A 21,312-nucleotide genomic window follows, 5' to 3' on the forward strand; every position below is an offset into this window, starting at 1 on the left:
GGTCCCTTCTGTTTCGCCCTGGCCTGACCCATGCCTGGTCTCGGCTGCGGCTGACTTCCCAGTCATATGACCCTGTTCAGGACCGTTCTGCTCTGGCCTACCGATTGGCTGTGCTTGCTCTGCCACCCGAAGATCCACACGGTTGCGTCTGTGAAGTGTGCCGTTGACATCCACGTCGAATGAGCGAGGAGCGACTTTCTGGATGCATTGGCCCAGTGCGATCACCTGGTAGCGGTTTCATTCTGATCCGATCTCTCACGATCAGCTCTTGGAGGTCCCTGGCGGGTCTGTCGTAGGTCGATTTCGCCCTCTGCCGTTTCCACCGCATCTTCTCAGTCGCTCCGACCACCACATGTGGGTGCAGCAGGCTGTCTACAACTGGCAGCGAGGTTTTGATCCTTCGTGACATCAAGCGTTGAGCGGGGCTGCTGTCCAACCCCTTTGTCGGCATGTTGCGCCAGTGGAGGATAGCCATCCATGCATCTGTGCCCTCTGCTTTTGCCCGCTTGCAGAGTGATTCCACTATTTTCACAGCTGCTTCGGCCTTGCCGTTTGATTTCGGATGACGGGAGGAGGTTGGACATGAGTAAAACCCCAGTTTGTCGCGAACTTCCTGAATTGTTCACATGCAAACTGTGGGCCATCAGTGATCACTCTGTCCGGCTGCCCATAACGCACAAAGTGGGCTCTGCAGCGTGTGATAAGCGTGTCAGCTGATAGGTCTGTCAGATGGTCGATTTCCCAGTAATCAGAGTAGTGGTCTACAAGGATGAGAAATTCTTTGCCTGCATACGAGTAGATCCATGCTCACCGTTTGCCATGGACGTGTAGATGTCTCATGCGACATCATTGGTTCCTTCTGCTGATTCCTTGCATACTCATTGCATGCAGAGCAGTTGGCCACAAAGTCTTTGATTTCAGCTCTCATGCTCGGCCAGAAGAGGGTATCCCTGGCCCGTCTATAACAGGCCTCGCCACCTATGTGGCTAGAGTGTATCCGCTTGAGTAGCTCTGCTCTCAGGGCCTTTGGGATAATTACGCACTGTCCTCTGTATTGCACATCATTTTGCACATTCAGCTCATCCCGGAAGGGCCAGTAGTCCCACACTGCCAGTGGGGTGTCCTCCTTGAAGTCAGGCCAACCGTCCAGGATCACCGTCTTCAGCTCTTGGAGTACATCTTCCATTCCTGTGTGCTTTGCTATTTGACGAAATCTGAAGGAAGTGACTTTCAGGTGCTGGGCTTGGTCCAGCTGTGCGTGCTCTGTCTGGGTGGCAAACACTGCGTGGCGCACATATGGGGTGTCTGGCCCCTGGTGCGGCAGAGTAGCTCGACTTAAGGTGTCCGGTACGTACATTTCTGGCCCGGGCTTGTACATCACATGTGCATGCCATGTAACCAGCAGGTGGTGGTGCTGTGCTGCGTGTTTCTAAACAGAATATTTGTCACAGTCCGTTGGATCTTCTTTCCCCAACACGAACAACACACACACATGTCCAGAAGTAAACATACTGTATATATACTGTATATATATATATATATATATATATATATATATTAGTGCTGTCAAGCAATTAAAATATTTAATCTCGATTAATCACATTAATGTCATAGGTAACTTGCGATAAAGCGATCTTTTTCTATTCTAAATATCCCTTTATTTCGTGCTGCTAGCCTTTTAGTGAGATCAGGGAGTGTTTAGAAGGACAGTAATAAAATCTATTTGGTAAGATGGATATAAGAAGAGAGACCCACAGTGAATTCAACCCGGTCCACTTGACATCGGGTAGGTGCATGACAGTAGTACCGTAAAACTTCAATAGCCCGGGCTTTCATCAACTTTTGAACAAAACTCTTGCCCAGCAAAGACAGGAAATACTATAAAATGTATTATTTAAACCAGTGGTGGGACAGAAGGGAGATCTTGAATTGGATCCTGTACTGGACAGGAAGCCAGTGGAGGGATTTGAGGATGGGTGTGATGTGGTGGTACTTCCGCACCCCCATCAGGATCCTGGCAGCACAATTCTGGATGTACTGCAGCCGCTGGATGTTCTTTCTGGGTATCCTGATGAAGAGTGCGTTGCAGTAGTCCAGCCTGGAGGAGACAAAGGCGTGGACAAGTTTTTACAGAACTGGGGAGATTGAGTATGGGGCGGAGTTTTGGTGGAAGAAGGAGGTTTTGCAAAGAGGTTGAATGTGGGCCTCAAAGGTCCGGTGAGGTTCCATTCTGACCCCGAGGTCAGTGACTGAGGATAAGAGGTGGAGGTCGTGGCCGGAGAAGCTGATGCTGGTGATAGTGGATGACAGGGTCTGGTGTGGAGTGCCAACAAGAATGGCTTCCGTTTTTGAGCCATTGAGCTGCAGGAAGTTCGCCGCCATCCGCACCTTTATCTCCTCCAGGCAGGTGGAATGTGTGGATAGTGCTGCAGAGGGGGTTGGGTTTGTTTTGATGTAGAGTTGGGTGTCATCAGCGTAGCAGTGGAAAGATGATCCATGCCGGCTGATGACACGACCAAGGGAGAGCATGTGTAGCGTGAAGAGGGTGGGGCCAAGGACTGATTCTTGAGGGACACCACAAGTGACAGAGTGCGTGTACGATTTAGCATCACCCAGTGATACATACTCTGTTCTGTCCGAGAGATATGGCCGGACCGGAGAGACTGAGTGATGATTTTGGTGATCAGAGGAGTGACTTTTTGTCAGGGTTGAGGGAAATGGGTACAGGTCACAGGGGGATGGCTTCAACTTCCTCAGGGTGAGGGGGGTGGAGAAAAACCTAACATTATTAAACTTCTTCAAGAAAATGTTTAGTTTTCTCTGCATGAAAAATTATCATTTCAATCCACAAACAACATGTAATCAAGGGCATATAAAGACTGAGACCAGAAAATAATTACTTTCTCTCCATTGAAACCCCTTCATATTTTTCGATCTCATAGGTCCCATGGGCTCTACCGGAAAGGGTGTGACTTCGCCACTATTTAGGCCTACTGCAGTACAATATAGAAGGTCTGGTCGATACAAGTACCCCGGGTTCAGGCCCACAGTACAGCATGTAGTTATCAAACGAACCACCAGGGGTCAGTGTTGCACATGCCAAGAAGTGTGCTTCATAGCGCAGGAGATGAACGCGGCGCCAGACCAGGGCTGTTTCCCAATGTCAAGGAAGCATGCTCAACGGCCGCCCTTTTAAGGACGCTACGTCATAGAAAGCCGACAAGCACTGTTCCAATGTTGAGGACACTAGAAAGCCGCGCCATTTTTGCGTCCTTTGTTTTTGAGAATTCCGAGATTTTTCAAGGATGCATCGCTGCATCCTAGACGAGCCAAAACTACCCACAATCCTCTGCGTTCACTGGGCGGGTTCTTGAAAATGGCAGAGCAGTACACGTTCAGATGAAGTGAAGTTATATTAGTTTTCAGAAATATTTTGTGCCATATTGCTTTTTATAGATTCATCATGTAAATGCAAATAATCAAGCCTAAAGACCTGTGCCACTTTTCAAACGTTTTTGCAACTTAATGATACGTTGCTATATTTTGCATGGACGTAGCTGGTGTTAAACACCACTGTCACCAATGTCAATTTACTCGCTCACAAGATTACATTATTTATGTATACCTATTTATGTTTGTGTTGAATCGTTTTTTTTAGGGTCAGCCCAGCAAACGGAGGCTTTTGTGCGCCTAAGGGTGGCGCACAAACATTTGTTTACCGGTGGAAGGGATAGTGCCACTATCCAATGTTGTAAAATTAATGCACAACCGATCATTTGCAATGTTTGTAATTTTTAATGAACGTATATGATTGTATTTTATATGATATACTTATGTGTTCAAAGCACTGGTAGATTGTAGGCATATATGAATGAATGAATCAGATCAGTTAAATAATATATCCAAATAAATACGTTTATCATCTCTTTCTTTGTCTTTTTCCCCCTGCATAATAGTAATCAACCGTACTGTAGGCTAAATGTGATGCATGAATTAAGTTCTCAGACAATTTCACTTAGTTTTATAACAATTGAATGGATTTTCCTTTTAATAAAGACAATTCGATTTTCGCTTTTGTGACTTCCCCAAAGAGGCTCCATGCGAAGGAGACATGACCGCATTCATAACAGACAAAAGTCAAATAAATATCGATCAGCTTGATTGCTGCCATGTTTTATTCATAAGCGCACATGTGTTTACAAGCGGACACGCAGTATTAAAAAGCGGAAGCGGAAGCGCTTCCACACTACCAAGTCGTTCCCAAAGTCAGACGTTACAAACGCTAGGAAGCACTCGAGCTAGCACTCTAGTCTCATCTCCATAGGACGCGACTAGCAAGGACGCGTCCTAGCAAGGCTGCAGCCTTCACTTTGGGAAACTGTTTCCCAATGTCAAAGAAGCATGCTCAACGGCCGCCCTTTTAAGGACGCTACGTCATCGAACGCCGACAAGCACTGTTCCAATGTTGAGGACACTCGAAATACGCCCCCCTTTCGGGTCCTTCGTTTTTGAGAATTCCGAGATTTTTCAAGGATGCATCGCTGCATCCTAGACGAGCCAAAACTACCCACAATCCTCTGCGTTCACTGGGCGGGTTCTTGAAAATGGCAGAGCAGTACACGTTCAAATGAAGTGAAGTTATATTCGTTTTCAGAAATATTTTGTGCCGTATTGCTTTTTATAGATTCATCATGTTAATGCAAATAATCAAGCCTAAAGACCTGTGCCACTTTTCAAACGTTTTTGCAACTTAATGATACGTTGCTATATTTTGCATGGACGTAGCTGGTGTTAAACACCACTGTCACCAATGTCAATTTACTCGCTCACAAGATTACATTATTTATGTATACCTATTTATGTTTGTGTTGAATCGTTTTTTTTAGGGTCAGCCCAGCAAACGGAGGCTTTTGTGCGCCTTAGGGTGGCGCACAAACATATGCTTACCGGTGGAAGGGATAGTGCCACTATCCAATGTTGTACAATTAATGCACAACCGATCATTTGCAATGTTTGTAATTTTTAAGGAACGTATATAATTGTATTTTATATGATATACTTATGTGTTCAAAGCACTGGTAGATTGTAGGCATATATGAATGAATGAATCGGATCAGTTAAATAATATATCCAAATAAATACACGTTTATCATCTCTTTCTTTGTATTTCCCCCCCTGCATAATAGTAATCAACCGTACTGTAAATGTGATGCATGAATTAAGTTCTGACAATTTCACTTAGTTTTATAAAAATTGAATGAATTTTCCTTTTAATAAAGACAATTCGATCAACCACAACAAAGCTTTTGTGACTTCCCCAAAGAGGCTCCATGCGAAGGAGACATGACCGCATTCATAACAGACAAAAGTCAAATAAATATCGATCAGCTTGATTGCTGCCATGTTTTATTCATAAGCGCACATGTGTTTACAAGCGGACACGCAGCATTAAAAAGCGGAAGCGGAAGCGCTTCCACACTACCAAGTCGTTCCCAAAGTCAGCCGTTACAAACGCTAGGAAGCACTCGAGCTAGCACTCTAGTCTCATCTCCATAGGACGCGACTAGCAAGGACGCGTCTTAGCAAGGCTGCAGCCTTCACTTTGGGAAACAGCGCAGCAGGAGTGAACTCAATCCGTGGCGCCAGCCCCTGCTCATTAAACTACGAGTCCAATCATATGTCCTCATTGACGTCTCCACTAGGGCAAGACCTTGTATCTGAAGTGCGGGAGCCTCTTTCAAAGCCCTACTATTTATACCTTGTTCTTGTGTCGGTCGCTAACGTGTGTGTGGGCGTTATTTTATAGCCTGGTAATGTGTATAGGCCTACGTATGGTAGGAATATTCATACTGGTTTAAATAATACATTTTGTAGTCTTTCCCATCTTTGCTGAGCAAGAGTTTTGTTCAGTGATTGAAACATATAAAAGCCTGGGCTATTGAAGATTTACGGTAGGCCTACCGCTGTCATGCACCTACCCGATGTCAAGTGGACCGGGTTGAATTCACTGCGGGTCTCTCTTCTAACTGTCCTTCTCAACACTCTCTGATCTCACTAAAAGGCTAGCAGCACGAAATCAGGGGATATTTACAATAGAAAAACATGCACGATTAATCGCGAGTTAACTATGATATTACTGCGATTAATCGCGATTAAATATTTTAATCGCTTGACAACACTAATATATATATATATACACACACAAGCACACACACACACACACACACACTTCTCATCTGTGTTCCAATGTATTCAAATGACCAGGGCACAAAATAGCATGTATTCAGTCCTCCTGGTTCAGTCCCTGTGGTCCCTGTCCTCAGCTCCTCTGAACAGCGATGCTCCTTTCATCCATATCAGAAATGCGTCTTTCTACAGTCCTGGCAGACATGTCTTTAATCCTGGAGGTGACCGTGTCTTTGGTTGTTAATCAGTTAAAGATAACCTCTGAACTGCTGAGGTAAGCCTCCTTTATGTATCCTCCATCGGAGAACCTGAGGGTGGGTTCAGGTGGTGTAGGGCGGTGTATTTTTAAATATGAGTTATTATTATAATAATATTGATGTGGTTTGTGTTGTGATAACTGTGTGTATTTGATGTTAATGAAGAATAAAATACATCTAATCTTACCCTTTCTCTTTTACCTCCTTTCATATCTCTCTCTCTCTCTCTCTCTCTCTCTCTCTCTCTCTCTCTCTCTCTCTCTCTCTCTCTCTCTCAGGTGCCCACTTATATCAGAACATGTATGGATGTGAGTGGGATGATGAGGATGGTACTACTGATGGTTATGAGCAGTATGGTTATGATGGAGAGGACTACCTAGTGTTGGACCTTAAGACCCTGACCTGGGTCGCTCCAGTACGTCAAGCTGGCACCACCAAACAGAGATGGGATGGGGACAGAGCTGAATTACTATACTTGAAGTACTACTACACCAAGGAGTGTGTTGATTCGCTGAAGAAGCTCCTGGCCTATGGGAAGAGCACTCTGCAGAGAACAGGTAGAGTCACATGACCCGGTGGGCGTTGACAGACTCATGTCTCTGAGAGCGCACTCACACTAGGCCATCTGTACCGTGCCCAAGTCCGTTTGACACCTGTACCGTATTCTAGTACGATTTCCTACCCCCTGCTGTGCCGCTGGCCTGGGCTCGCAATCTCAACTGAGTATGGTGGCCTCATGTACATACGTCATCACGTCGTAATACGTCATCACCAAGCGTCCGCTGCTTAGTAGAACAACACAGAGAAAACAATTTACACTTAACTGACTTTGTTGCTTATTTGGAGCCGTTCTACTCAGATACAGCCCTCTCTCACTGAGCGTTTTTACACTGCCTAATGCCATGTTTTTTGCAAGCCTTTTTCGCGGCATGGCCCGAGCGTTTACACTTCCCGAGGACCTTGCACACATTGGCCGTTTATTGGGTTTCAGGGGGGGGGGGGGGCCTGGGTAGAGGAGTTGCTGCGCTGTCTCCACAGAGACAACGCAGGGATATCTGTGGGAAAGAGATATTGAACCCCCAACTCACATGCGGGACGGGACGCAACCAAGGAGTCAGTTGGTCAAAAGCAGGAGCCGGCTCAGAGAGTTGAAGATTGCAAAAATGTTGCCGGTTTATTTACAGTGCCAAAATGTCACACAAAAGAATACAGCCTCTCGGCAAGCTGCTGCATATCAAATGCCTGACCTTTTTCCCTCACCATGTCTCCCCATTAAATAGGCCTACCAATCAGGGCCGATTGGGAGAGCCCACTGGGATAGGTGACACATCAATATAACATGATCAATCAAACACCACAGAATGATAGCCCCAACACTATATGTTCATCAAACGATGCATACAAATATATATACACACACACACACACACACACACACACACACACACACACACACACACACACACACACACACACACACACACACACACACACACACACACACAAACACAGTCTTTGATAAATAAATCACACCAACCATAACGACACTCAGAAGTACAAACGCTACCCCACCACCCCCGCCATTAGCAAACCAAATGAACTGTCCCGGAACAGAAAATAAAGCCCTGGGGTCTCATTACAGAAACTTCCTAACTCTGAAACCCTATCCTATCTTGAGATAGGAAGGCATTTAGGGGTTTTGATATTACAGAAGGAGGTTTCCTAACTTAACTTAGGAAGAAATCCTATCTTATCTTAAGATAAGAATTTAGCCATTACAGAACTATCCTAAGTTAGGAATTTCTTAAGTTAGGATCCCTAAGTTAGGTGGCCATCCACCCTGTCCTAAATTCAAAATAATTGTCAATAACAGAAGAAAATGGTAGCAGCACTGCTAGTGGGTCTGTATGACAATGAAGACGAGGAACATCACAACAGAAATATAATGGCTAAAAGGCTACCGACATTTAATTTTGAATTTGGTGGAAGAATTGCTTTACTACTTTCTTACTCCACTTCTTGTTCTCTGTACCAATACCCGCCATGACCGTAGTACTAGTGCTACTAGCTTGCCGTCATTAACAAAGATCCTCAACAGTCTCTGTTAACGTTAAAAGTAACTCATTCTATCAACCTCACGCACACTCTGGGTGCAGAAGCAGACATAACCTGACGATTGCCGATCGAAAAATCTGATTGAAAGAACACAGTTAGGATTACCTAAGTTAAGATAAGATAGGAGGCTAAAGATAAGATAGGAAACGGCCAACAGGTTAGGGACTGCTTCTGTAATAGGAAATTAGGATTTTTCCTATTGTTGAGTCCCTAATTTAAATTAGGATGAGAAGTTAGGTTTTTTTCTGTAATCTCCGAAGCGTGCTCAGGCCACTTGAGTACGATTGGCGTGTTCACACTAGCCAAAGGATCTAGAATTTAGGGGCGCAGAGGTGTCAAAACGGACTTGGACACGGTACAGATGGCCCAGTGTGAGTGTGCCCTAAGTCCCTGTTCTCTCTCTCTCCCTCTCCCCCCCTCTCTCTCTCTCTACCTCCCCCCTCCCTCTCCCCCCTCGCTCTCTCTCTCTGTCTCCCCCTCCTCTTCCTCTCTCTCTCTCTCTCTCCCCCCTCTCTATCTCTCCCTCTCCCCTACCTCTCTCTCGCTCTTTACAATATAAAATAATCCCTCTCTCTGTTCCTGTCTCCCTCTCTCTCTCTTTCTCCCCCCTCTCTCGCTCTCTCTCTCTCTCTCTCCCTCTCTCTCTCTCTCTCTCTCTCTCTCTCCCACCTCTCTCTCCCCCCTCTCTTTCTCTCTCCCCCCATCTCTGTGTCTCTTTATCCCCTATCTCTACAAAATAATCCCTCTCTCTGTTCCTGTCTCCCTCTCTCTTTCTCCCCCCTCTCTCGCTCTCTCTCTCTCTCCCTCTCTCTCTCTCTCTCTCTCTCTCTCTCCCCCCCCCCTCTCTCTCCCCCCCCCCCCTCTCTCTCTCTGCAGAGCGTCCGCGGGTGTCTCTGCTCCAGAGGAGCCCCTCCTCCCCAGTGGTGTGCCATGCTACAGGCTTCTACCCTGACAGGGTGGTGGTGTTCTGGAGGAGAGACGGCCAGGAGCTCCATGAGCACCCCGGGGAGGTCCTCCCCAACCACGACGGGACCTTCCAGGTCAGCGTGGACCTCGACCTCAAGGCCGTCCCACAGGAGGACTGGGGGAGGTACGAGTGTGTGGTCCAGCTGAAAGGCATCGAGGACATCTCCACCCCCCTGGACCCCGCCCTCATCAGGACCAACTGGGGTAAGACTGGTGTTGGAGGGGATGGAGGTGGGGAACACATGTCTCACCACCTCCCCCTGACCTCATCACAACCACTGCCAGGTGTACCTGGACACTGCTGAAGCTACTGGGTAAACACACAGCTCTCAGGAGTAGCTCACTGCAGCAGAACAGGGTGGATTGTGGGTAAATGAGTTATATGAATAGTCCTAGGCTCAGATCAGTCCCAGAGTGACCCTGAGCTCCAGAACAGATTCTAGAGGAATAGTTACACTGACGTTGTGTTAGTCGTGTGTGTAGCATCACGTGACGTTGACATGTGGTTCAGTGATGGAGGGATGGAAGGGAGAGGGTCTCTGTCCAACATCTATTATTACACGACTGATTGTATTTGTTTGATGTACCTTCAGAGGACCAGAGTGGCCTCACCATCCCCATCATCATTGGGTTGCTTGTTCTCCTCCTCGCTGCTGCTGCTGCTGCTGCTGTTGTTGGAGTCCTTCTGTACCAGAAGAGGAACGGTGAGTGGATCAAACTCTCCAGGAGGACTGACACCTGGGGCTTTATTCACAAAGGATCTTAGGGCTAAAAGTAGGTCCTAACTGGCGAATTTAGGAGTAACTACTAAATATAATGGGCGTGTCACTCTTAAATTTAGGACTCCTAACTTTTTTCACCAAGAGCAATTCACGAAGTATTTTAGGCCTAAAAGTAGCACCTAAGTCTAGGAGAGCTTAAAAGTCCTCAAGAGGACTCCTAACTCAGTAAGACCTATTCACAAAGAATCATAAAATGCCTGCGAGATGAAATGTTAGGGTATTAAACTTGTTGTGGAGTTAGTGCGCGATGCATTAACATCCCCGACTAACAGGAATAATCCGATTAGTCCCGAAATAAAATGTTTGGCCACACTACGTTATTTAGCAACAGGGGAAATGCAACTTTGCAATGCCGACGATTTAAAAATATCGCAACCATCAGTCAGCCGTGCCATAAACTTTCCTTTGGACATTCAACAATTACACAGGATCAAAGCCAACTTCATGGCAATTGCAGGTATGCCCGGTGTGGTCGGTGCTATTGACGGGACGCACATAAAAATAATTGCGCCATCAAAAGACGAGGACGTGTTCGTCAATAGGAAGAAAGTGCATTCCATCGACACGCAGGTTGTTTTTGATGCAAATTTTAACATAGCCTACTGGATGTTGATGCAAAGTGGCCTGGAGCTTCAGCTACCCATGATTCGCGCATTTTAATGGGAGCGGTCTGAGGCAGCTTTTTGAGATGTACCAGTTGGGTGTCACTTGCTGGGAGACAGTGACTATCCATGCAAGACGTGGCTCTAGACACCCTACCTCAATCCACAACCGGGAGCACAGTTAAAGTATAACATGTAAGTGATTACGCATATTACGCTTAGTCCTACGTGTAAAACACATCGTATTGGCTCTTTGACGCCTTTTATTTGTTGAATCCATATTTATTATTGTTTACTGATTTCCTCCATATATGTTAGAGCACACAAACATACACGAAATGTTGTGGAGAGAGGAATTGGGCAGATGAAACGTCGGTTCATGTCCTCCACGGTGAAATACGCCTCACCCCAGAGAGGGCAAGCACACTCATCACTGTATGTGCCATTCTACACAACCTCTACAAGCGGAGGGACATTCCACAGCCAGACGATGATGATGATGATGATGATGATGATGATGATGATGATAATGACGATGATGGCGATCAACATGACAATGAATTTGGCCGTGTGGAACCGAGTGGACTGGCATTTAGGGATCACTTTGAAAACACATTTTAGGTAAACACCTTGGCACAAATCAGTCAACACTTGTGTAGTTCATAACATTTCTTTTCTTTTCAATTTTACGTATTTTTATTGTTTTCTTTCTCTCTCTCTCTTGAACGTGCGGGCTACAACGTCATTATCGTGGTCTGCACAAACTTGTCATCATGCGTGTATTCTGCTAACTGCACTATAACTACTTAATAGGAATTAATTTCTAGCCTAGGCTATTTCCTTGTTTTTCGGTGATTCAGTGGGCTCGTCTGAACAACCAATCACCGAACTGACCGCTTCTAAACTCGTGCACGAGAATTGACGTAATCCATAGCAACGGCGCGTCACTCTTAGTTCATTCTTAGTGATTCATCCTTAGTAAGAGTAGGTCTCAGCGGCTTTGTGAATAACTTTTAAGGAAAAACTCCAACGTAAAATGTTTTAGCGCGAGTAAGGAGCACTCCTAGCGGTAAGATAAAATGCTTTGTGAATACGGCCCCTGATCTCCACCTGCTCTTACCTTCTGTCACCTTCCAAAAACCTATTAGTAGTCTTCACTCACTATTGGTCTGGTAGTAGAAACCTCTCCACCTCTGATGAACCTCCTCCAATGTCCACAGTGACGGTGTGGCATTAAGAATATGATAGTATAATAACATCAGGATATTCACCACTGTTACAAGTTACAACACTAAACATTTCTCTTGATCCTTAGATTCAGAAAAGCGACACAAACCAGTTGGTGATTAAAATTCACTGGACTATACAGCTCTGTAGATCTAGATACATCTAGCTCATGACTTCACCTCCTCCCATTCTGATACTTCCCAGGTTCTGACAGCAGCTCTGAGAACACTGAGGGGCAGAATCCGGCTCCTGAGGCCCAACCTCTGACCACAGTCAGTACTTTACCACTTTACAATACTTATTCAGAGTCATATCTTTACAGTTATATTTATTTGCAGTCTACTTTATCACAGCTATCGTAAAAGTACTATTTTGACAGTTCTTTATCACAGTCATAGATTAACAGTCATATTTGAACATTACTTCATCACAGTAATATTTTAACAGTCCTTCATCACGCTGATAGAATAACATTAACAGTCATATGTTAACAGTAAATCATCACAGTATATATTAAGAGTAAATCATCACAGTGATAATGTGTGAATATATGATAATGTTTAATGCTGACTTGTGCTTTCTTGCTGTTTAGGGTCAACGTTAAATCATGAAGAGGTTTCTCACGTTCCTCTTCCTAAACCAGGATGGAGTGGATTGCTGTTCATTCCTAATCCTTACAAACAGGCTTGGGACTTCAGCTCACTAAAGATGCTATATTTGCTTTATTACAATAAGATTCATACTTAACTTAATTTTGATAACAACCATTAATCCGTAAGAATTGTAAAATCAATAGATCGCTGTATTTGTGATAGATTTGATTATCTCACTGGCTTAAACCTGCAATCTTTCACTGATGCTTGGAAACCATGGCAACACAACCTCGTTACACAGGCTAGCACAATCGAGCTAGGACGCTTTAGCATCAATACTTTTTTTTGTATTTTTATAAAGAATGTTGGATCAAAGATTAATATTTTTTTTAATCATCCAAACATAAAAATCGCTGTATTCTTGTTTTGCGTTATTCGGTCAATAAAATCCAGAAAGAAAATAAGAAAATATTTCCATGATACTTTATTTAGGTTAGTTCATTTCATTTAGTGTAGTTATTGGGCTTTGTGTGACCAGAGACTATATTTCTTATGATCTTCCTCCACCAACGTCCTGATATTAGATCTTATGCTGACAGACAAAACGCACGCGCACACACACACACACACACACACACACACACACTGACTCATTCAAAAAAATAAAGGTAACATAATAAATACTCAATAAAAAATACATTAATTTCATCTCATTCAGACGCTCCACTTTTTTAAGTGGAGTCAATGAAATCATTTTGTTGTTATATTTTGTGCAGTTGCATCGTTATTTTCCGTAGGTATTCATATACCTGTTTATGAATATATACCATATACCTAGCTGCATAATGTACAGCGGGCCTGTCATTATATAGAACGACCTCACTGAGCACCCAATGCTTTACTGCAGGGTCTGAAGTGAGGGGGGGGGGGGGGGGGGGGGGGGACTAGGGTCTAGGGTCCACTACAGTGAGGGGGGGGGGGGGCTAGGGTCCACTACAGTGAGGGGGGTCTAGGGTCTAGGGTCCACTACAGTGAGGGGGGGGGGGGGTCTAGGGTCCACTACAGTGAGGGGGGGGGGGGGTCTAGGGTCCACTACAGTGAGGGGGGGGTCTAGGGTCCACTACAGTGAGGGGGGGGTCTAGGGTCCAGGGTCCACTACAGTGAGGGGGGGGGACTAGGGTCTAGGGTCCACTACAGTGAGGGGGGGGGGGGGTCTAGGGTCTAGGGTCCACTACAGTGAGGGGGGGGTCTAGGGTCCAGGGTCCACTACAGTGAGGGGGGGGGGGGTCTAGGGTCCACTACAGTGAGGGGGGGGTCTAGGGTCCACTACAGTGAGGGGGGGGGGGTCTAGGGTCTAGGGTCCACTACAGTGAGGGGGGGGACTAGGGTCTAGGGTCCACTACAGTGAGGGGGGGGGTCTAGGGTCTAGGGTCCACTACAGTGAGGGGGGGGGGGGGGGGGTCTAGGGTCCACTACAGTGAGGGGGGGGTCTAGGGTCCACTACAGTGAGGGGGGGGTCTAGGGTCCACTACAGTGAGGGGGGGGTCTAGGGTCCACTACAGTGAGGGGGGGGTCTAGGGTCCACTACAGTGAGTGGGGGGGGGGTCTAGGGTCCACTACAGTGAGGGGGGGGTCTAGGGTCTAGGGTCCACTACAGTGAGGGGGGGGTCTAGGGTCTAGGGTCCACTACAGTGAGGGGGGGGGGGGGGTCTAGGGTCTAGGGTCCACTACAGTGAGGGGGGGGGGGGGGGTCTAGGGTCCACTACAGTGAGGGGGGGGTCTAGGGTCCACTACAGTGAGGGGGGGGGGGGGGGGGGGGCTAGGGTCTAGGGTCCACTACAGTGAGGGGGGGGGTCTAGGGTCCACTACAGTGAGGGGGGGGGTCTAGGGTCTAGGGTCCACTACAGTGAGGGGGGGTCTAGGGTCCACTACAGTGAGGGGGGGGGTCTAGGGTCCACTACAGTGAGGGGGGGAGGGGGGGGGGTCTAGGGTCCACTACAGTGAGGGGGGGTCTAGGGTCCACTACAGTGAGGGGGGGGGGGACTAGGGTCTAGGGTCCACTACAGTGAGGGGGGGGGGGGGGGGTCTAGGGTCCACTACAGTGAGGGGGGGGGGGGGGGTCTAGGGTCCACTACAGTGAGGGGGGGGGGGTCTAGGGTCTAGGGTCCACTACAGTGAGGGGGGGGGGGGGGGTCTAGGGTCCACTACAGTGAGGGGGGGTCTAGGGTCTAGGGTCCACTACAGTGAGGGGGGGGGTCTAGGGTCCACTACAGTGAGGGGGGGGGGGTCTAGGGTCCACTACAGTGAGGGGGGGGGTCTAGGGTCCACTACAGTGAGGGGGGGGGTCTAGGGTCTAGGGTCCACTACAGTGAGGGGGGGTCTAGGGTCCACTACAGTGAGGGGGGGGGTCTAGGGTCCACTACAGTGAGGGGGGGAGGGGGGGGGGTCTAGGGTCCACTACAGTGAGGGGGGGTCTAGGGTCCACTACAGTGAGGGGGGGGGGGACTAGGGTCTAGGGTCCACTACAGTGAGGGGGGGGGGGGGGGGTCTAGGGTCCACTACAGTGAGGGGGGGGGGGGGGGGTCTAGGGTCCACTACAGTGAGGGGGGGGGGTCTAGGGTCTAGGGTCCACTACAGTGAGGGGGGGGGGGGGGGGTCTAGGGTCCACTACAGTGAGGGGGGGTCTAGGGTCTAGGGTCCACTACAGTGAGGGGGGGGTCTAGGGTCCACTACAGTGAGGGGGGGGGGGGTCTAGGGTCCACTACAGTGAGGGGGGGGGTCTAGGGTCCACTACAGTGAGGGGGGGGGGGGTCCAGGGTCCACTACAGTGAGGGGGGGTCTAGGGTCTAGGGTCCACTACAGTGAGGGGGGGGTCTAGGGTCCACTACAGTGAGGGGGGGGTCTAGGGTCCACTACAGTGAGGGGGGGGGTCTAGGGTCCACTACAGTGAGGGGGGGGAGAGAGTAAGTACTACACTACAGTGAGTTCCCCTCACTCTCCCCCCGATACTCTGGGGGGAGAGAGGGAGGATGGGGGGAGGGTAAGGAAGGGGGAGAGAGTAAAGGGGGAGGGAGGGTGGTTGGGGGGAGGGAGGCAGGGGGAGGGGTGATGGGGGGGGGGGGGGTTAGGAAGGGGGATTTGGATGATGTATGTTTTACTACAAATATTTGAAATAACCTACTGCTCCCTGCTTCCCTGGGACGTTGATATCGCGGGTTAGATGTTGGTTAGATGTTGGTTAGATGTTGGTCAGATGTTGGTTAGATGTTGGTTAGATGTTGGTCAGATGTTGGTTAGATGTTGGTTAGATGTTGGTTAGATGTTGGTCAGATGTTGGTTAGATGTTGGTCAGATGTTGGTTAGATGTTGGTTAGATGTTGGTTAGATGTTGGTCAGATGTTGGTTAGATGTTGGTTAGATGTTGGTTAGATGTTGGTCAGATGTTGGTTAGATGTTGGTCAGATGTTGGTCAGATGTTGGTTAGATGTTGGTTAGATGTTGGTTAGATGTTGGTTAGATGTTGGTGAGATGTTGGTGAGATGTTGGTGAGATGTTGGTGAGATGTTGGTTAGATGTTGGTTAGATGTTGGTTAGATGTTGGTCAGATGTTGGTCAGATGTTGGTCAGATGTTGGTGAGATGTTGGTTAGATGTTGGTGAGATGTTGGTGAGATGTTGGTTAGATGTTGGTCAGATGTTGGTTAGATGTTGGTGAGATGTTGGTTAGATGTTGGTTAGATGTTGGTGAGATGTTGGTCAGATGTCGGTCAGATGTCGGTTAGATGTCGGTCAGATGTCGGTCAGATGTTGGTTAGATGTTGGTTAGATGTTGGTCAGATGTTGGTTAGATGTTGGTCAGATGTTGGTTAGATGTTGGTTAGATGTTGGTGAGATGTTGGTTAGATGTTGGTGAGATGTTGGTGAGATGTTGGTGAGATGTTGGTTAGATGTTGGTTAGATGTTGGTGAGATGTTGGTTAGATGTTGGTGAGATGTTGGTGAGATGTTGGTGAGATGTTGGTGAGATGTTGGTGAGATGTTGGTGAGATGTTGGTTAGATGTTGGTGAGATGTTGGTGAGATGTTGGTTAGATGTTGGTCAGATGTTGGTGAGATGTTGGTTAGATGTTGGTGAGATGTTGGTTAGATGTTGGTTAGATGTTGGTGAGATGTTGGTGAGATGTTGGTTAGATGTTGGTTAGATGTTGGTGAGATGTTGGTCAGATGTTGGTGAGATGTTGGTTAGATGTTGGTTAGATGTTGGTTAGATGTTGGTGAGATGTTGGTGAGATGTTGGTTAGATGTTGGTTAGATGTTGGTCAGATGTTGGTGAGATGTTGGTTAGATGTTGGTGAGATGTTGGTTAGATGTTGGTTAGATGTTGGTTAGATGTTGGTGAGATGTTGGTCAGATGTTGGTGAGATGTTGGTTAGATGTTGGTTAGATGTTGGTTAGATGTTGGTGAGATGTTGGTTAGATGTTGGTTAGATGTTGGTCAGATGTTGGTGAGATGTTGGTGAGATGTTGGTTAGATGTTGGTTAGATGTTGGTCAGATGTTGGTGAGATGTTGGTTAGATGTTGGTGAGATGTTGGTTAGATGTTGGTTAGATGTTGGTGGGATGTTGGTGAGATGTTGACTGGGGTTAAAATGGTGTGTGTGGTAGAGTGACTCAATGTGGGCTGAAGTCGGCATCTGGGACCCTGCAGAACAAGAACAGCAGCTGCTTCGTGGAGTGGATCCCCAACAACGTGAAGACGGCCGTGTGCGACAGCCCGCCGCGCGGCCTCAAGACGGCCCTCACCTTCATCGGCAACAGCACCGCCATCCAGGAGATGTTCAGGCACATCTCGGAGCAGTTCACCGCCATGTTCCGCCGCACGGCCTTCCTGCACTGGTTTCACCGACGAGGGCACGGACGAGATGGAGTTCACGGAGGCGGAGAGCACCATGAACGACCTGGTGTCCGAGTACCAGCAGTGCGGAGGAGGTGGAGGAGGAGGAGGAGGAGGGGGAGGTGGAGGAGGAGGAGGAGGAGGAGGTGGAGGAGGAGGTGGAGGAGGAGGAGGAGGAGGAGGTGGAGGAGGAGGTGGAGGTGGAGGAGGAGGTGGAGGTGGAGGTGGAGGAGGAGGAGGTGGAGGTGGAGGAGGAGGAGGTGGAGGGGGAGGTGGAGGGGGAGGTGGAGGAGGAGGAGGTGGAGGAGGAGGTGGAGGAGGAGGTGGAGGAGGAGGAGGTGGAGGTGGAGGAGGAGGAGGAGGAGGAGGAGGAGGAGGTGGAGGAGGAGGCCTGAAGCCCCACCCCCACAACCACTACAACCCCCGGCAACCATGTGAAGAGATGGAGGAGCTAGACTAAATATCTACTCAGTCGTGACGATCTCAACCCATATGAAGCTTCTCAGGTACACGTGTACATTGTACAGGCTATACCCCGTATAAACTGGAGGGGGAGATAAAGCTAATATCTACTCTAAGATTTATAAGAATGGGGGAGGAGGGAGGGTTTTCATCCTTGCCTGACATTGCCAGACCATTTAGCAAAAAGCGTTTTAGTCTGGTACCTCTCAGTTCTTTATTATTTTCTAAGGGGGCGTTATTAATGGCCGAAATGCCTCTGGACGCAATCAGACCTTCAACCAGCACAACGAAACAGAGCAGTGTGAGGCAGCGCTGAACAGAAATGAAACATTTACCAAATCTTTTAAGTGCATTTGAGTGTTCATCTGTTAGCTGATGGAGCATCCAGTTGAATCCTGACGCGGCTTCACCAGATCGGTCCCCATCAGCCATCTTGGTTGTTTACATAAACAGCGCTCCACTGTCATCATATCGAGCCCGCCCCATGTTAGATAGACGCTTGTGATTGAAACCTTGTCACAGCACTTTTCACCTGCGGGATAATCAATGCCCAGCTGTTGTGTTATCGAAAGATAATCCACCAAGGAATGGATTATCACACTTATACCATGGCCTCTTGCGATAAGAGTGCATGCAAAAAAGAAAAACTCAAGAACTGATTCAGCAAATCCTGTTTGGGAGATTCAATTACGTCACGTGAATGTGAGGTAATGTCCTCTGTGAGTGCTGAAAAAGTGGGAGGTGTGTGTGTGTGTGTGTGTGTGTGTGTGTGTGTGTGTGTGTGTGTTAAAAAACGTTGGTTTATGGGCATGTGTGTGTCGTCCTGGAATGAGTGGAATACGTTTCAGCTGTGTGATGCTGAACACAAGTGCCTGTGTTAAAAACCCTGTGTTAACCAACCTTGTGTTGATTGAACTAATGCATAAGCCGTGCGTTGGAACCGACAGCTCTGGTTTAGTTAGCACAGGGTCAATCAACCTGGAGTTCAGCGCTAACTCTGTGTTTGTTAATCCTCCGTTCGTGGAATACCTCTGAACACAAGTGCCTGCTGTGAGTCGTCTTTGTCCAGAGGGGTGTGGGGGCATGCCTACATGGGAGGAAATGAGTGTTAGAGTCTGGGAACGTTAAAGTGTTAAAAGCGGTGTTTTATCCAACACATTTTTCCATGAATCCTCTTAAAACAGTTATCTTATAATGATAGTATTATTTTGATATGAAACACTGTAGTTATCCGTATCTGTCACATGTCAAATGAATGTGTGGGAAAAGCTGGGGTGGTATATACAAGTATGTTCATTAATATATATGTATCTTAAAGTATGTAGTCCCATTTTAAATATAATGACTAATACTATTTTGATGGTAGGCATTATGCATTAACGTTAAAGGTTTTGTCTTACACTGTGGATATTTCTTATATAAACGTGTGCCAAGTTATCTTGTGGATATACGGACTGGTATATACGATATCGTAATTATTATCTGTATTATAATTATGCCATTAAATATATCGGCCCATACTATGTGTGTGTGCATGTGTGTGTCTGTCTGTCTGTCTGTCTGTCTGACAGTGAGTAGGTGTGTGTTGCACTCTCTGTAAGGCTTTGGTCTTTGTGAAGTGTAAAACAATCAACTGGGAATTTGAAAACAAGGAAATAAACAAATACATGAATTTAATATAAAAAAACATCTTGATTCCACCTATTTCCTGTATGGGGGTACAGAATCAACATGTTGAGGATGATTGAGAACAAAACTGGCAATGATGGAAAGTATTACCAAATGGGGAACGACTTCACGTGACAAATGAAGAAAGAGGGAACAGAAAATGTTTGCGTTGCAATTTTTGCAGTCTCTTACCCATTTGGGGTAAGAGACTCATTCATATCATTGCATATGCAAGGGCTTTCATCAGTGAGCCGTGAGCTAAATCACCCTTTTGTTCCCTTATTAAGCAAAAGATAGTAACTTAACTGACATTTATTTATTTAAATGGAGGGCACTCTGGGTTAGATGTTGGGCTGACAACCTGCTTGGAGTTTGAGTTTGGATTGTGGGGATTCACCCTGCTCTCAATCATGGTTATGTTTGACGAATGAGTGCACATCATGATTTGCAGATCAGTGAAACATATTTTAACTAGCCCACTACAACACGCAACGTTTTTTTGTTCTCGGTTGTAATTACACTTTAGGAGTTTTCTTTATGTATATATATTGGAGGGGAATCACTGTCCTACTTGCTGTCGAAGCACTTTATCCAACAAGCAAAACCGTCTCGGCAATATGGCCAAAGTGTTTGGGAGTTCACTCTTTGATATGGCTGTCTGTACTAAACGCATACGGCTCCTTTAAATGCGTCTGCAAAATTGAATTGTACGTCATGAGCGACTTGAGCGACCAAAGCGAACAGAAATATTCGCAGCAAAACTTCATGGTGTGGACGTACAGTAAGGGTGGGACATTTGAAAACAATTGAAGTGCCGCCACTACGACAATTAGACGTCAATGACGGACTGGCGTTTTGTCTGAATGGAAGGCGGTCCCCCTGTACCTATAGCATGGTCCTCTCATCTCATATTTGGTGATCAGCACTTAGGCCTACCAGCCCTATGTGCCTCCTGGTCCACATTGTCCCCATGCCTGGAGACTAGTTGCTTATTTAAATTGAATGTAATTATAAAAAATGTCTATTAGTAGGCTAAAATATGAGTCTGATTAATTAATCAATTAGCCTACACTTGTTTCATCTTTATCACAATGTAACGTCTCAGTCTCACCTGCTGGTCGTAGCCAACCCTGCAGTGACTCCCCTTTGCTGCTTCCTGGTTCTCTCTCGCTCTCTCTCTCTCTCTCTCTCTGTCTCTCTCTCTCTCTCTCTCTGTCTGTCTGTCTGTCTGTCTGTCTGTCTGTCTGTCTGTCTGTCTGTCTGTCTGTCTGTCTGTCTGTCTGTCTGTCTGTCTGTCTGTCTGTCTGTCTGTCTGTCTGTCTGTCTGTCTGTCTGTCTGTCTGTCTGTCTGTCTGTCTGTCTGTCTGTCTGTCTGTCTGTCTGTCTGTCTGTCTGTCTGTCTGTCCTGAATCCGCCTCTTTTCAGTGGGTATTACGGCTTCACTTAACAATAACAAACAATACCCATATACGATTTAGGCATTTAACCAATTTGAAAGAAAGAATTCATGTGATGCATTACTTCAATAATTCATTCTTCTTGCTAAAACGAAATTTTAGAAAC

General features: G+C 46.9%; 1 protein-coding gene, 1 long non-coding RNA gene and 1 pseudogene across 2 annotated transcripts in view; 1 reads left to right on the forward strand and 2 right to left on the reverse strand.

Moving 5' to 3' along the window:
* Positions 1-21,312, reverse strand: part of LOC132451379 (uncharacterized) — a 291,272-nt gene that overhangs the window by 220,584 nt on the left and 49,376 nt on the right.
* The window catches only part of LOC132451399 (class I histocompatibility antigen, F10 alpha chain-like), a 108,732-nt pseudogene that overhangs the window by 82,588 nt on the left and 4,832 nt on the right, over positions 1-21,312 (forward strand).
* The window catches only part of LOC132451511 (uncharacterized), an 82,786-nt gene that overhangs the window by 43,687 nt on the left and 17,787 nt on the right, over positions 1-21,312 (reverse strand). The window lies entirely within an intron of this gene.

This window comes from Gadus macrocephalus, chromosome 22 (genome assembly GCF_031168955.1).
Source record: "Gadus macrocephalus chromosome 22, ASM3116895v1".
In the NCBI taxonomy this organism is placed as follows: domain Eukaryota; kingdom Metazoa; phylum Chordata; class Actinopteri; order Gadiformes; family Gadidae; genus Gadus; species Gadus macrocephalus.